Below are 18,262 nucleotides of genomic sequence, written 5' to 3' on the forward strand. Positions count from 1 at the left end.
TCAAGTCAGGGATTGTATCCAAAGTATGTTCTCTTGATGTCTGTCAAAGAACTGACAGAATCTGGTGAATGATGTGGTAGAGCTCACGTTCCGACAGGGAAGGCTCGCCATCAATGGATCAGTTTTCATCAACCTTGTTGGACATTAAGGCTGGATTCATCAATTTCAACGTAGTCAAAAGACCTGACCTGTATTAACAAAACAGGTTTTATAGTCCCAATTTTCCAATATGCAATTGCTTTAAGCTCAGAAAAATGATTAAATAATCATTTAAATGTGTTGTACAACAGAAATTCAAATTCTCAGTTGGAATAATAACCAACAGGAGTTAACAACGGTTAACTAGAGTTATTTCCAAAATATAATCTCCATTGTTGCCAAAATGTAATTTTCTTTTTTTTTTTTAGAACTTAAACTTTTATTATTTTTGCAGAGCAATGATACAACCATGCATTAAAGGCACATGACACAAATGTTGACAGTATAAAGTTTTCCATAAAATAAACATCTTAGTCACAATTGTAGGTTCATCTTCATACAACCCAAAAATAAGGATACACTTTAGGAGGGATAGCTAGACATCATATGCCAAGAGACAAACTTGTTGGGTTTATTTACATCAACATTGCTTCAGCTGGTCCCCAGCGCAGGCTAAAAGTGTTTTTTTGAAGTCTTAATGAGTAGGTTATCTTTTCCATTTTATACAATTCCCTTACTTTTTGGACCCATAAGTCATAGGAAGGAGGCTCCAGCTGCATCCACCTTATTGTGATGCATTTCAGGGCAGCTGTAAAAAGGACATTTAACAGATATGCTTTGGCAAAATGTAATTTTCACAAATAAAATGTACAATAAAATGAAATAACATTTTACCAATGAATTCACTTGCATATGGCGAACACATTACTTTTTACAGTATAATGTGTAACCAACAGTTCTTATGAAAACCCTTCTAAAGAGGGTTTTAGATTGTAAATAAAATTACAAATTTATCCCAAAATACCTTTGTATTTGTCAAGTTTTGTTGTGATTTTGATTTTTTTCCCTCAGTAATGCTCCACTTGAAAGAGCCCAGTCAGCAAGGAACAACTCAGAACAAGGATTTCCCCTTTTTTTATGTTTATTATTGAAATTTGTTTTCTTGATTTGATTGGTGAAGGGGTCATACAGTCATTCAGGTTGAAAACCTTGAACACAAGAGTACAGGAGATGTTGCGTTATTTCAAGTTTAAACAAACACAAATCATTAAAATGTAAAAAGGTTAGTTAAATACATTTAACTGAGTGCAACCAAACTAGCAATGCCTTAGCATTAAATCAGCATAAGTGCCAACATACTTTAGGTTTTAGCATTAATCTCATAAATATATCTTGTTTAACATTTAACTTAAGAAGTAGCTAAGATATGCAAATAGTGGAGTGTCAAACAAAAGCACAAGTCCAATAAAGCCATCAGGTTTACTGATCCAAACAATTGGACTGGTTTGAGTCACTAACTTAAACAATAACCTGCATTGTCAAACTTAACATAAACTTCAGACTTCAAACTAGGCAGACTAAGTGAAAATAATTAACTGAAAGCCACTAACATTAGAATAAACTAAGTCAGATGCCAACTGAAACAAACATTTTATATGTGCACATGTGGAGCACATAATTGAGCATAAGTTTATCCTTTCCACCTTCCACAACAACAGGTGAATAATTGAAGAAAGTCAAATCTCCTACCAGTTGCGTTTGACGGTGAACTGAGGGATTTTAGTTTTCTTGGTTTGCTTGTTTCTTTAAGCTTTTGCTCTCAACAAACATTCTTCCTTTGTCCTCCACAGCATGTATTGAACTGATGTTCAAGATGGCCGTTTAACAGGAAGTTCCTCCTCTTGACAGGAAGTCGGTTGGGGTGCTTTTCTGGTTATGTTGCAAAAAATGCAAATGATTGATTGTTCCCTGCAGGCCACTTGAAAATTTGTTTTGTTTTTGGAAGTGCATGAAAGAGGTTTTTGGTGTTTCCGTCGTGCTTTCTGTCAGTTGGCGTGACAGTATTTTTACTGCAGTCACAATTTGCAAGTGTGACTAGTGCCTTAAAATTTTTCATTTCTTTTGCTCCACTTTTTATTTATGCAGTGCTTATCACTATGAATGCACTTGTTAAATTATCAAATAAATGCTTTTTAAACACAAAACATTCTTTCAAAAACTGAAAATGTGCAAAAACCGAAACAATGAGTTAGCTTATCGGCTAGGAGCAGTTCCAACACATTCAACGAGAACATGTGTGTGCCAGTTTACCAAGAAGATTAACATCAAAAAGGAAAAACAGCAATAAACGTGTTTCTTCAACGCTCTCCGTACTCTTTTCTTTCTTTTTTTTTTAACCAACACAAGAGTAGACTTGCGCTCTGTGCATCAGTGACCGAGGGAAAAACGCTATCTCTCTTCCTACATATCACTTCCTGTTACCGCCACGATAACTTCTGGTTTTCTTAATAAAAGACGGTTTGTATAGAAAACGTAAATCAACCCGTTTTAAACCAAATAAATTTAATTTTAACCTTTTAACCAAGCAGGTTACATATTACTTTAGCAATATTCCACATGTGACATCTGGTAATAAAGGCAAAGGTCTTGGTGCTATTTTTGACCAAGACAGGTCATTGAAATCCCATATTAAAAAGGTTTCCAGAGTTTCCTTTTTTCACCTTCTAAATTAGAAACATTTTGTCCAGGATTGATGCTGAAAAACTAGTCCACAAAACGCAGTTCAAAGTCTTCAGCTGATCCAAAACACTGCAGCAAGAGTTCTGATGAAAATCAACAAGAGGGATCATATTTTTCCTATTTTAGCTTCACTTCATTGGCTTCCTGTTAAATCAAAAATAGAATTTAAAATTCTTCTTCTAACGTATAAAACCCTTAATAATCAAGCTCCATCTTATATCAGAGCTCTGGTTACCCCTTATGTTCCTAACAGAGCACTTCGCTCTCAGACTGCAGGTCTTCTGGTGTATCCTAAAGTCTCTAAAACTAGAATGGGAGTTAGATCCTTTAGCTATCAGGCTCCTCTCCTGTGGAACCAACTCCCAGTTTTGGTCCGAGAGGCAGACACCCTGTCTACTTTTAAGACTAATCGTAAAACTTTCCTTTTTCCATCCATCTATCCATCGTCTTTCTTTTATCCTGGGTCGGGTCGCGGAGGTAGCAGCTTCAGTAGGGAGGCCCAGACGTCCCTCTCCCCAGTCACTTGGGCCAGCTCCTCCGGGGGAATCCCAAGGCGTTCCCAGGCCAGCTGAGAAACATAGTCTCTCCAGCGTGTCCCGGGTCTCCCTCTAGGCCTCCTCCCGGTGGGACGTGCCCGGAACACCTCACCAGGGAGGCGTCCAGGAGGCATCCTGACCAGATGCCCGAGCCACCTCAATTGGCTCCTTGCGACGTGAAGGAGCAGCGGCTTTACTCTTAGTCCTCCTCGGATAACTGAGCTCCTCACCTTATCTCTAAGGGAGAGGCCAGACACACTATGGAGAAAACTCATTTCAGCCGCTTGTATACAGGATCTCGTTCTTTCGGTCACGACCCAAAGCTCGTGACCATAGATGAGGGTATGAACATAGATTGACCGGTAAATCTAGAGCTTCGCCTTTTGGCTCAGCTCTCTCTTTACCACATCGGACCAGTACAGTACCCGCTTCACAGCAGACGCCGCACCAATCCGCCTTTCGATCTCATTCCTGAAGAAGACCCCAAGATAATTGAACTCCTCCACTAGAAGCTGGCACTTGGGACTTTCCTTTTTGACAAAGCTTCTAGTCAGAGTGGCTCATGTTACCCTGAGCTACCTCTATAGTTATGCTGCTATAGGCTTAGGCTGCTGGAAGACATCAGGGTCTATTGTTCTTCAATTTTGCATGACTGTTGTCATTTCAGCTTTTAACTTTTTGTTTTTTCTCTTTTTTCTTCATAGTAGGTACACCTGGTCTGGTGTTCTGTTAGCTGTGACATCATCCAGGGAAGACAGATCACCTGTTATTACCATCTAATGTAAAACAGATTACTGGATCAATGTGTGTTTCTGTGCTTTTTTGTCTGTCTTGTTGTGTCTCTCCTCTCTCTTTTGTAACCCCCAGTCGGTCAAGGCAGATTACCGTTCATACTGAGCCTGGTTTTGCTGGAGGTTTTTCCTTCCTGTTAATGGGGAGTTTTTCCTTCTGCTGTCACTTCATGCTTGATCAGTATGAGGGATTGCTGCAAAGCCATGGACAATGCAAACGACTCTGCCTGTGGCTCTACGCTTCTTCAGGAGTGAATGCTGCTTGTTACGACTTTGATGGTCAACTTGTTCCCTTATATAGGAATTTATTTTACCAATCTGGATAATCTGATTTAATATGTATAATCTGATTGATTTTGACATTGTAAACTGCCTTTAGATGACATGCAGGCATGGACTGGTAATCGGGCGTACCGGGCATTTTCCCGGTGGGCCGTGCTGTTTGGGCCGGCAGACCCGACATGTATATTAATAATATGTATTATTATCAAACAATAAGTGAGAATGCTTTACAGCATTCTCACTTATTGTTTTACTGTTTTTCTTTACTTTTTATTATTATTATTCCGTACGTTTTTCGGTGCCTAGCTCGTTTCGCATTTTTCAACCGATTTCAACCATTCTGGTATCAAAACGTTCAAGCTCCTTCAGGACATTACTGCTATGACTTTTGGTAATTATAACTTTTATAATATTTAAAATATTCAACTTTTTGTGAGTTTTTGCTCTAATTGAAAATGAATGGAGAATCCTTCAAATTCTTCAAATTTTTCAGCTTTTTGACAGCTTACTGCTTCAGCCTACTTTCAGCTAGAAACGCCATTCAACTTTTAAAATGTAGTGATATCTTTCAGCTATTATGGTATATTTCAGCTTTTTTATATCTTTTACCATTTTCATATAGTACCTCCTTAAAATAATTTTGGCTTTTCAAGAAATTCAGCAAATAACATGCGTTGCTATGGTCGTCAAGTGGCAGTTGGTAGAGTGCGCACTCTAGAAATTCAACTAATACTTCTTCTCACTCGCTCAATTTTCAACCTATCCACATAAATTATACATCAAAACGTAGGAATTTCTGTCTGGATTCTGGAAATGTAACCCTCATTGGTGTGGGATCTATAGATTTTTCGTAAATCACCCCAGAGCACCACGAAACCTAAAAGCTCTCCATTGATTTTCTATGGAGGTGTGGTGAAAAATCACACCTGACATTCCCAAGCGACACATGTTTTTACATCGTCGCTACTCCTAAACCGTTTTATGTACAGGCATGAGACTTTCACACATTCATGTCCCGACCCTTCTGGCGCTCACAAAAGAGAAATTTTGTCGATAAATGTTACGGTTTTGCCGCAGGAACAATTTGTTCGGGAGTAGCGTTTTGGGAAAATGCTAAAACAGGATCAGACTTCAATCTCCCCAAATGAGGCACTTTTCTACATCGTCGCTACTCCTAAACCGTTTTATGTACAGGTATGACACTTTCACACATTCATGTCCCGACCCTTCTGGCACTCATAAAAAAAGAATTTTGTGGATAACTGTTACGGTTTTTCCGCAGGAACAATTTGTTCGGGAGTAGCGAATGTGCAAAATCCTTAAAACGCTTTGGAGCTTCATTCTTCCACATCATCCACTTTTTACATCGTCGCTGTGCCTACACCGATTTTTGTACAAACCTAAAAATGAACTCCATAGTCCTCAAAAGCCTGCTGATACTCAGAGTGAAAGAATTATTTTGATATCTCTTATACTTTTTCAGCTAGAGCGATTTGTTCGGGAACCTTTTTAGAGGATTTCTGAAATTCGCTAAACATTGCCTTTATATCATAATTTTTTATGCCTTTATTAAACTTTTTCCAGCAAAAACCGATAGCATGTCTTCTTCCCCTATCCGTTAAGAATTAAACGCTGAAAAAATTACGTCTCTACCATTTACGGATCAGGAGATATGGAGCGTTGTTTGAGGCAAAGTTCTCCATTATAATCCAATGAGGCAGAGTCTGAGCAAACTCTCTGCACTTCGGTAGAATGGCCCGCTGCAGGTGTGTCAGTGAGTTTCCATGACGACGGAACTCTGAAGGCCAGAGGGAGAGGCTCCATTGAGATAGAATGGCAACTTTCGACGCTCACTGCAGTTGCTGTGATTAATGTAGGAATCTGAAATTCGCACAGTCATTTCCTCTTGACATTTTAAAATTTTCAAGTGACTTTCAGCCATGTGTCACTTTTCTGGCCCATTTTGGATTTCACATGCTTTCCTATTGGCCCTTTGCTTCCAACAGGACCTGGCATGATGCCCAGACACGACCCAATTGGCCAATACAGCACCACCCACCTGTGGGAAATGGCGCTACTGACCATTTTGGTCAAATGTTGAGTTCTGGGCCCAGATGTGGTGAGGCTGAGTTGCTAAAGGAGGCCAATCTGACCCATGAACTTTGGTCATGTTTGGTGACATTAAGTATTGGCACCCCATTTTGAGGCACTTCCTTGTACAGGATTTGGACCAAACTGACAGAGTACAATAACCCGGTGTTACTGAACACCACCATGCTAGCGGCTAACGGTTAGCATGTTGCTAACCAGAAGTAGCTTTAGGAAGGTCCTACCAACTTCTGCTTAGCCGGGGTTGTTCTGCCTTTACAGACAAATAGAGGGCTACAGCTGTGAGGTCTCCATGACAACGCTGCTAGCCAGAGGTTCTAGGAGGTCCACTGACTTAACATGGCACCTTTCGAAGGCCACTGCGGGTGCTGTGAAGACCGTAGGAAGCTGAAATTCGCAGTGTTACTTCCCGTTAGTATTTTTTACGGTACCACGAGGGAGGCGCCTTGCTAAATTTCTTCAGAAATTTTTTAGTTGTTCTTAATCTTCAAATTCTTCAATTTTTTTAAATTTTTCAAATTTTTCAAATTCCTTCAAATTTGTTCAAATTCTCCAAAATACTTCAAAATTTTTAAATTCTTCAAATTTTTCATTCATTCAAATTTTTTCAAATTTTTCAAATTCCTTCAAATTTTTCAAATTCCTTCAAATTTTTTAAAATTCTCCAAATTTCTTCAAAATTTTTAAATTCAAATTTTTCAAATTCCTTTCAATTTTTTGAAAATTTTCAAATATTTCAAATTTCTTCAAATTCAAATTTTTTAAATTCCTTCAAATTTTTTCAAATTCTCCAAATTTCTTCAAATGTTTTGAATTCTTCAAATTTCTTCAAATTCTTCAAATTTCTTCAAATTTTTCAAATTCTTCAATTTTTTCAAATTCTTCAAATTTTACAAATTCCTTCAGTTTTTCAAATTCCTTCAAATTCTTCTATTTCTTTCAATTCTTCAAACTTTTTCAAATTCTTCAAATCTGATTTCAATGTTTTCTGCATCTTCTGCTCAATCGTTCTGCAGATTAGCATTCTCACTGCTGTTTCGCAGGAACAGCCTTTTCTAGTTATTATTATTATTATTATTATTATTTTATATATATGCCTCGTTATATTTGCATAATGCATGAAGAAAAATAAAATCAGCAGCGCAAGAGTCTGTTCCGATCATCCGGCCCTTACCACAGGCTACTGCAGCCCATTGGTTATCATCCCTGACAGTCTAAAGGGCTAGGCCAATCATAAAGTAGAAAAACACCTACACGCTCCATGTGGAACTTTGTGCAGCGGTGTTCACAGTAGTAATCAGTGTTGGGGAGTAACGGATTACATGTAACGACGTTACGTAATTTAATTACAAAACAAGAGTAACTAATCAAGTGAGAATGCTATACAGCATTCTCACTTAAGTTCCTTCAGGTCTTGATTATTATTCCGTACATTCTTCGGCATCTAACTACTCCTGCATACTTCAACCGATTTAAACAATTTTTGTATCAAAACGTTCAGCTCGTTCATGACATTACTGCTATGTCTTTTAGTAATTATAACTTTTATAATATTTAAAATATTTAACTTTGTGTGAGTTTTTTGCGCTCATTGAAATTAAATGGAGAATCCTTCAAATTCTTCAAAGTTTTCAGGTTTTTGACAGCTTACTGCTTCAGCCTACTTTCAGCTAGAAACGCCATTCAACTTTTAAAATCTTCAAATAACCTTCAGCTATATTCAGCTACTTCAGCTTTTTCATATCTTCTACCATTTTCATACAGTACCTCCTTCAAATAATTTTTCATTTTCATAAAATTGACAAAAATGAATGCGTTGCTATGGTTGCTAGGGACTTCACTTAGAGTGGCCACTGTAGATTTTCCAATACATTTTTCTTCTTCCAACAACTTCTTCTCACTCACTCAATTTTCACTCTATGCACATAAATTATACATCAAAACGTAGGAATTTTTGTCTGGATTCGGGAAATGTAACCATCATTGGTGTGGGATTTATAGATTTTTCGCAAATCACCCCAGAGCGGCAAAAACCCCTAACGCATTGATTTTCTATGGAGGTGCGGTGAAAAATCACACCTGACATTCCCAAGCGACACATGTTTTTGCATCGTCGCTACTCCTAAACCGTTTGATGTACAGGCATGAGACTTTCACACATTCATGTCCAGACCCTTCTGGCGCTCACTAAAAAGGAATTTTGTCGATAACTGTTACGGTTTTGCCGCAGGAACAATTTGTTCGGGAGTAGCGAATGTGCAAAATCCTAAAAACGCTTTGGAACTGCATCCTTCTAAATGATGCACTTTTTTACATCGTTGCCATGCCTACACTGATATTTGTACAAACATAAAAATGACCACCACAGTCCTCAAAAGCCTGCTGATACGCTGAAAGAATTATTTTGATATCTCCCATACTTTTTCAGCTAGAGCGATTTGTTCGGGACAGATTTTAGAGGACTTTTTAATTTTCATCAATATTCCCCTTTATTTCAGGATTTTTTGCGCCTACATTAAAATATTTCAAGAAAAAAACAATAGTTTGTCTTGTTCCCCTATCCGTTCCGAAATAAACGCAGAAAAAATTACGTCTCTAGCCCTAACGGTTGATGAAAAATTTCAGAGTTGTTCAAGGCAAAGTGATGCCATTTTATTCCAATTAGAGCTCTTCTGACCATAAATCTCTGCCTGCAGTAGATGGACACCTGCAGGCGTGAGTGAGTTTCCATGACAACAGCACTCTGCTGGCCAGAGGTTACTACAGGTCAGGGACAGGCTCCCTTTGCTTAGAATTATTCCGTCGGCGTCTAACTACTCTCGCATACTTTAACCGATTTCAACAATTTTGGTGTCAAAACGTTCGGCTTGTTCCCGGCATGCCTGCAATGACTCATGGTTATGCTAACTTTTACACTTTTTAAAATATTTCACTTTTTGTGCGATTTTTTTTTATTTATTTTTTTTGGCTGTTCCCATTGAAATCAATGCAAATTGCTTCAAATTCCTTCACATTCCTTTAAAATCTTCACATTCCTCCAAATTCTTCACATTCTTCACATTCTTCCTATACTTCCAATTCTTCTAATTGTTCTTAATCTTCAAATTCTTCAAATTTTTTAAATTTTTCACATTATTCAAATTCCTTCAAATTTTTTCTAATTATCCAAATTTCTTCAACATTTTCAAATTCTTCAAATTTTTAAAATTTTTCAAATTCCTTCAAATTTTTTCAAATTCTCCAATTTTTTTAAATTCTTCAAATTTCTTCAAATATTTCAAATTCTTCAAATTTTTCAAATTCCTTCAAATTTTTTCAAATTTTTCAAATTCTTCTATTTCTTCAAATTCTTCAAATTTCTTCAAATCCATACTGATTTCAATGTTTTCTGCATCTTCTGCTCAATCATTCTGCAGATTAGCATTCTCACTTGCTTTTACGCAGGAACAGCTTTTTCTAGTTCGTTACAGTTACAATGAGAAAATATGTAATTCAGTTACAGTTACTTCCGAAAATATGTATTGATATTTTTATTGCTTTGCGCCCTGTATGGCCGTTTCCCGCTACGGCTCCTTGTCTCTATCACTCTGATGATCCATCCTGTGCTGGTGGAGCCTTCTGAAAGAACAGCAAGCGAGCGGACGTTTCACGGTTTTATTTGGCTTCATTTTAAGGAAGAGAAAGATGCAACAAGGCGCTTTGCAATCATGCAGTCTCTTGTCATTCACACACAACAATAAACCGTGAGAGCCGACGTGTGTTGTGAAACTGCAAAACTTTGTCTTAAGCGGAAAATCAAACGCGTGTCTACACAGCTCAGCGTTCAGTGTTGCATTCGTGAGCGTCGGAAAGCTATGGTGCATTCAGGAGCATGGGACATTTCAGTTTTACAACGAAAAAGGCAGAAAACGGGACAGAACTTAACTCATACAATAATGTATTTATCCAGAAACAGTGTGAGCTTTCTTACAATACTGAATGCTCTATAATTGTATTTCTGTTATTTTTGATTATGCACATGTGCTAGCTTTTTATTCTAAAAAATCTATAATATTACAGCAGCAAATTATCAAAGTTTTTCAAAGCCTGTTTAAAAGCTCCAAATGGGGCTTCAGATCATACAGCAACAATTGTGCTGTCATTGTTTTACAGGGCCGAATTTGCATTTGCTGACTCTTGTCCTTTAACTACTGATGGATATACAGGAATAGAGTCATACAAGTGTCAATTCCTCTGAGATAGCAGGGGATGCAATTTTTGGCAAGGAGTTGCCGAAAAATCCATCCTCCTTGTTTTAAACTTAAAAATCGTCACACACACACACTTGTGGACATCCTGTGATTGCCTGTCTGCAGTTCCCTTTCAGCTTAGTGCTTTTTTAAGGTTCACATTCGGTTCTCAAAAATTAAATGTTGAACATGGGTCAATACTCATTAAAACCTTAAAGTAATCAAAAGTAATTAGTTACATTACTTTTTAAAAGTAATCGAAAAAGTTACACTACAAACATTTTAAACAAAGTAACTTGTAACTGTAACGGATTACTTTTTTAAAGTAACTTACCCAACACTGGTAGTAATGGATAAGAAACGCAAGGGAGGCACAGAGAAACTGCATGAAAAAAAGAAACGAGTTCGTCAAACTGACTGACATGTTCCCAACAGCAGGCCCTTCATCTGCTCCGGTGTCTGATGTAAAATATGGTAGTGGTGGTGGTGGTGGTTGTAGTCAGTGATGTGCGGTAGAGTTCATAGCTGGTGAGGCACTGATGTCATCAGAGTCAGATTTACAAATATATACACTCTACAGAGTAGACTCGTTGCAAAGTGCTGAAGGAGACTGATTGAGCCAAATAAATTCACCAAGATACATGGAAAAATATTGGTTCTTTGATGAAAAAAAATGTGTCATTTGATTGGTAACAGTTTATGAGTTATGATGGATTTCTGCATTTGTAACACATTCTAAAACTATAACCCACATTACGCACATTTTATCACAAAAACAAAACATGAATAAGTATCGCTGTCTTACCTCTACTTATAATTTAAGTCCCTGCGGCGCTCCTTCTGAACAAAAAAATCAACCTTTTTCCGGTAAAAGTTCTCTTTATCTTCTTCAGTTTTAAAAGTCTCTCAGTCTCAATGGAGCTCACTACCAGGGAGGAAAGCCTTCCCTGATCAGTCCTGTTCCAGCTGTATGTTTAGAGTCTTTTTAGTGCTTTACTTGTTTAGCAAAACTCGCTAATAAAACATCAATAACTTGTTTTGACTCTACTATTTGGGGATCACGAGCGGTGCCCCTTGAGCGTCCCCTGCCTGGCGGCCAAGGAACTGCCGGCCTCACCTACAACCAGTTCTTTGCTGTTTATGATCGGCCAGCACCACGAAAACATATTATCTGCACACAGTTTGATGACCAAAACACAATTCGTAATCCACATATATTAAATTGTGTAAAATCAGTTCATAACTGTTTGAACAATTGAATTTATGATCTAGAGACAGGAAGATGCATTCACAGAATGGAAGTCAGCACAGTTAACATGGGATTGCGCAATCTCGGGAGGCCAAGCTCGCTGCGGCCTCACCGGCTTCGCTATGAAGTGCCACCAAGGATTTAATTGAAAAATAGCGAAAAGTCTGCGATTTTAAAGAAAATATGATAAAAAATTAGGAAATTAGATAAATAAAATACTTATTACAAATGACTGAGTAAATCAAAATTTATATAATGTTATTATATATTTTCTTTCTTTCCATGATGACAAGTGAGGCATTTCTCTGGTTCATTTTGTCATTGGCATCCTTTTTTACACAGTGAGTGCACATTAGTCCAATGTTACCCTACAGTATCTGGAAGACTGAATAGATTTGATGAGCAACTTACAATAACTTTTTATAATGATGTAACGTAATAATATTGACCGTGACACCTCTCTTTCTCTCTCTCTCTCTTATCTAAGAATTGTTGCTGTGCTGTGGTGGAGTTTACATTTTACAGTGTTAATAAATTAAGATTTTGGAAGTAGTTTAAGTGTCCACTCTCACTAATTTCCATTAACCTGGCCTCAAGGTATTGCACAGTTGGTATTGCACAGTTGGTATACACATTCAGTACACAAAAAAAATGTGGTGGGCCAGTCTAATCCAAAATGCCAGGGCCGTTTTTTTTGTCCCAGTCCACCCCTGATGACATGTTTCATGATTTGGCGCTATATAAATAAAAACTGAAATGTATTGAACAAGAGTAAGTTTGTCAGTTTTCAAGCAGGATTTGTATATCTGTTCAACTTAAATATATAAGGAAACCAAAGAGTTAAGATCACTTACTTACCAAGAGAAATTCCTTTGGGGTTTATTTGTGGTCTCTTGCTGCCACCTGCTGGACAAGTCTGATCAAATACAAATGCTTTACATGTGAACAAGGTGTCAAAATTCAGTTTTCAATCTAAAATAGCTTAGTTCCTGTGATACTTGCACTATGACATTAATTGTAAATTCTGAGCGTCTTGCTGAGATCTTGCAGATGTCCTGAAACTGACGTCCTGGTCACTAAGAGACTGAGCACCACAGTATGAGGACACATTTTGTAAATGGGTACTAAATTATAAAATTCTCCTTCTTGTTCATGGGTTTAACAGTGAAACCTAGTGGTTAATTTATTTTGAAGCACAGTAGATTTCTTCTTCGTGTGTTTTGTTATATGCTGCACTACCTGTTCTTATTAAGCACAATGAGACAGTGTTTGATCCTGAAGGAACCTAAGGAAAATTGTTAAGATAGCGCCCTTGGAAAGCAGAATGAGGTATGAATATATGCAATTGTGATTTGTGATAAGAGATGTTATTCATTTGTTTAAGAAGTAGTAGAACGACAGGTTTATTTGTTTAAAACAAAACAGTGTATGTCAATGTGGATGATGGTTTAGTTAGTGTGCCATCAGTTGAGGAAGCCAAGAAACTGATCGTTGAGTCTCTAGAATTGTGTAAAAAGGGAGGCTTACGGCTTCATAAATTCAACTCAAACAATGAAGCTGCGTTCGCCTGTTTGGATCCTTCAGAAGTAGCAGCAGCCATCGAGCCCCATGGTTTGGATCCAGCCTCATCAGAGTGTGCACTCGGCATTCAGTGGTTGATAAAAAATGACACCTTTGTTTTTAACATCGACTTAAAGGATCAACCTTTAACCCGCCACAGCTGCTTGTCCACCGTTGCTTCACTTTATGATCCTCTTGGATTCATTGCTCCATTCAGCCTTAGTGGAAAACTTATTCTTCTTCTTGATTCCTAGATGTTATCACCCCCTGATTTCCACAACATAGTCAGAGTAGAGCTGCACAATTTTTCTGACGCCAGTTGTGTTGGATATGGTGCATGTTCTTACCTGAGGTACATAAATGACAACAATAAGGTCCACCGCAGTCTTGTCATAGCAAAGGCAAGGGTTGTTCCCTCAAGGATCACAAGTTTTCTAAGATTAGAACTTGCAGCAGCAGTGGTTTCAACAAAGGTCAGTGTTATGCTTAGATGTGAACTTGACCTGAAGATTGATCAAGAATTTTTCTGGACTGACTCTAAAGTTGTACTAGGGTACATAAATATTGATGCTCGCAGGTTCCACATATTTGTTGCCAACCGTGTTCAAGTGATTAGAGATATCAGTGATCCTAATCAGTGGCATTATGTTGAAACCTAAGAGAACCCAGCCGATCATGCATCCAGAGGTCTTTGTGCTTCAGATATTCATTCCACAAACTGGCTGCAAGGACCAAGGTTTCTTTGGAAGCATGAGTTACATCTAACACAAAGTACTCTAACAGAATTATTTGTCGGTGATCCTGAAGTAAAGACAATTCAGGTGCCTGTAACCGAAGTCAAAAGCAGTAATGACATCCTCAAACGCCTGAATCGGTTTTCCTCTTGGACAACACTTCTCAAGGTGGTTGCACGAATCAAGAGACTGTGTTCAAAGCAACAACATAGCAAACATGTGACTGTTGAAGAGTGTGAAAGGGCTGCTGAAACAGTGATTAAGATTGTACAACAACAAGCCTTCCCAAATGAGGTAAAGATGCTTGAAGGTGAAAAGAGCATTCCAAACACCAGCGTTCCTTTCAGTTTTGATCCAATCGTGTCTGATGGGCTTCTCCGTGTCGGTGGGAGATTAAATCAGTCATCTCTATGTCCTAAAGTTAAGCACCCAGTGATACCACCCAGCAACAGTCATATTACTAAGCTGATTGCGTCCCACTACCATGCCATCAGGGTCGAGGCCAGACACAAATGGAGCTTAGAACCAATGGATTCTGGGTCATTAGTGGGAGTAAGTTGGTGGCCAAGCTGAGACGCGATTGTGTGTTTTGTAGAAAACTTAGGAGACCAACAGAAAAGGAGAGAATGGCTGACCTTCCTAAAGAACGTGTTGAATCCTCTGCACCTTTCACGTATAGTGGCATGGACTGTTTTGGCCCTTTCATTGTGAAGAAAGCCCACAAAGACTACAAAAGATATGTCCTTATTTTCACATGTCTCTACTCCAGAGCTGTCCATATTGAAATGCTAGAAAACTTGTCAACTGACTCATTTATAAATGCACTGAGATGCTTTATTAGCATTAGAGGAGCTGTATGACAACTGCACTGTGATCAAGGCTCTAATTTGGTTGGTGCCAGGAACGAGTTCAAAAAAGCACTGAAACAATGTGACACCGAGTTGCTAGAAGTTTTCTTGATGGATCAACAGTGTGAATTTGTTTTCAACTCCCCCTCTGCCAGTCATGCAGGTGGAATCTGGGAAAGACCGATCAGAACCATCAGAAACGTGTTGAATACTACCTTTGCACAGTGCTCAGGCTGACTGGATGACACCATCTCATTATGATGAAATCTAAGGTTGCCCCCCCGCCCCCAACCCCCGGGAGTGTTTGTCAAAAAGGACCTGGAAAAGAGAATATTTGTTGAACATTTCCATGAGACAGAAATGGCACTCAGCTCAGCGCAACCTCAAGAAAGAGGACATTGTCATTAACAAAGATGATAACCTTCCAAGGAATAAGTGGCAACTAGGACGAGTGGTGGAAACTGTTCAAGGCAGTGATGGATTGGTCCGTCGGGTCAAAGTTCAAGTCGGAGAGCGAAAGTCAAATTCCTCTTCTAAACCCTCAGATGTTGAGAGGCCAATCCAGAAATTGGTTCTTCTTTTGGATAATTTACTTTTGTACAGTTAATTTGCTCCATGATAGTTTTATGCAACATTCATTTAGTAGAGTCAAGAAATCCTGTCCAATTAATTTGTCGGTAGATTTCTTCTTCGTGTGTTTTGTTATATGCTGCACTTCCTGTTCTTATTAAGCACAATGAGACAGTGGCCGTTTCTCAATTCACGAGAACGCGAGTCCGTACTCGCGTTCTCGTCAAGTCTGTTCTCGGTAAGAACACAGGAAGATCGGACTTGACGAGAACGCGAGCATGCAGCACGTATTGTGTATTGGAACAGAAGTATACTCGTGACGTCATCACACCCACAGCGCTTGAGCATTTCTTTAACGTTCAAAACTGTTTATACACTACACCATCATATCTTATTGAAAACGGGTTTTTTTGTAAATGAATTTCTAAAAAGTAGAAAAAATATCCAAAAAGAAATTACAGAATTGTGGGTGTAAAACCAGCAATAGCGGGAATGTCTTTGTTGGGAGTTGTAATTGTTGTAGTTGTAGAGGCGATTGAATGTTCTTTAGAAATCTGCACTTTGTAGAAGCAAAATGAGCAATGTTGCTGTTGCTTTGGTCGTTGGTCAGCTTTACCAGCAGGCTGAAGAGGAGGTGATGCAGTTGAGGAGGCAAATCCGAGCAAGGAGAAGATTGATGCAGCAGAGGAGGCTCAGAAGGCAGGCTTTGCTCACCCATCTATTGCCAACTGGTAGGCATTTTAAGATTGACAGCCTATTTTCTACTTTTATCTTTAAAAAACATTCAGGATGGTATTAAAAACGTGATCAGGTTGAAATTGTGACTATTTTTCAATAAATCATTAAAATAAAAACCCAATTTTAACATTAATAATAGTAGGGTTAAGCTACTTTATTGCACCTCCTGACCTTCACAGCATTGATCATTAAGGAAAAAAAACATATTTTTATGTCTGTCCACATTTACAGTGATTAATCTATAAATTATGTGCAGTTAGTTCAGCCCATTTTTTTAAGTGAAATGGTAAAAATACCAGATAAGGGAAGCCATTTCTTACATTTACTATACATTTTATCTTTATTTTCTTGAGAACTATAATAATCTGCATGTTAAGTAGGTATAGTTTTATGCACAGAAAAGGTGACAAAAAACAATTATAGTAACATTTGGCACTTTTTATTTACAGGAAGAAACAGAAACAAAATATGTGAGGATAAACACCTCTGTGCCAATCCTCCAAATATTTTTTAAAAAAAGGAGACCTGAAACCAGCCTTCTAGCTAAATAGGGCAACCATCGTCCTCCTCCTTCAGCTGTTGCCCATCCAGAAGGCCCATGGATGGCCACAGGAGATAGAGGTGCTGGTGACCCTCTACTGGCTGGCCTGTGGTGCATCCTATAGGGAAACAGCTTGCCAGTAAGATCTCTTACCTTCTTGTCCTTAAATAGAGTCAGCAATGACACACAGTTGATAGATTATATTAATTGGATAGAAGATTAAGACATATCAGCATATTACCTAAATTACAAGTTCATTTTATATTTGGTTTAGGTCAAGTGGAGGAATGCTATAACAGACACCACGCCAAGGCTGATAAACATCATTCAGCGTGTCTTTGGTGGTCTGAAGACACGGTGGCATTCCATCTTCTTAAGGGTGCTGGAAGTCCGCCCGACATTTGCCCCAAAAGTAATCGCCGCCTGCTGCATCCTCCACAATATTTGTATAGCAGGTGACCAGCTTGACATGGAGGACGAGACGGTGGACCCAGAGGAGGACGGCCATCCGGCAGCTGAAGACAGGGAGCTGCTCCAGCTGGCTGCATGTTTAAATGAACATGACTACACCTGACATAATGTAGGTCAGTTGGAGTCATGTTCACATGCTGCTTCATTTCATTTTTTTTCACCACCAGTGAAAATACATTAAATAATCAGTAAATTAATTTCCATTCCAACTATTTTTAATTGTAAGTTTATAGGCATTGTCTATTTGTATGAGATCTTAATAGGAGTTATTTCTTTGTTTTAAACCATGTTAGTAACTGTTAATAATTTGTTGAATATATTACACCTTCATTCTGTTCCAAAGATAAAACATTTGTATAAAATAAATGTCTGTTTTTTCATATACTATTATTACTATTATTTTCTTTCCCTCTTTCTCCTCTCAATTATTCGTGTCCTGACTCAGAATATACTCACTTACATAGGAAAAACATTTATAGAATTTATTTATTTATTAGGTGCCTGCCATAGCGTTTGCAGTGAGGACAGCACAGCACTGCCTCCCATGCAAATGCATGGAGGCACCTATTACTATTCACCTCTAAACGGACTCTATATTAATTAGGCGCCTGCCTTGCATGTGCAATGAGGAGGCAGTGCTGTGCGAAGCAAATGCATGGGCAGGGCCTATTACTATGCACCTCTAAACGGACTCTTTATTAGGCGCCTGCCTTGCATGTGCAATGAGGAGGCAGTGCTGTGCGAAGCACAGCACTGCCTCCCAATGCAAATGCATGGGCAGGGCCTATTACTATTCACCTCTAAACGGACTCTTTATTCTTATTCTTTACTTCTTCTTCCGTCACGATTAATGCGGCCCGAACCGTAGCGTGCACCCCCACGATAT

General features: G+C 38.5%; 1 long non-coding RNA gene across 1 annotated transcript; it reads right to left on the reverse strand.

Moving 5' to 3' along the window:
* Window positions 1-1,036: 1,036 nt before the first annotated feature.
* On the reverse strand, window positions 1,037-2,316 carry LOC118565347. The gene is made up of 2 exons (XR_004932324.1): window positions 1,729-2,316; window positions 1,037-1,187 (listed from the first exon to the last, which is right to left on the reverse strand). It is a non-coding gene; the product is annotated as an uncharacterized LOC118565347 (long non-coding RNA).
* Between the last annotated feature and the right edge of the window lie 15,946 nt (window positions 2,317-18,262).

Source organism: Fundulus heteroclitus, chromosome 13 (genome assembly GCF_011125445.2).
Source record: "Fundulus heteroclitus isolate FHET01 chromosome 13, MU-UCD_Fhet_4.1, whole genome shotgun sequence".
Lineage (NCBI taxonomy): Eukaryota > Metazoa > Chordata > Actinopteri > Cyprinodontiformes > Fundulidae > Fundulus > Fundulus heteroclitus.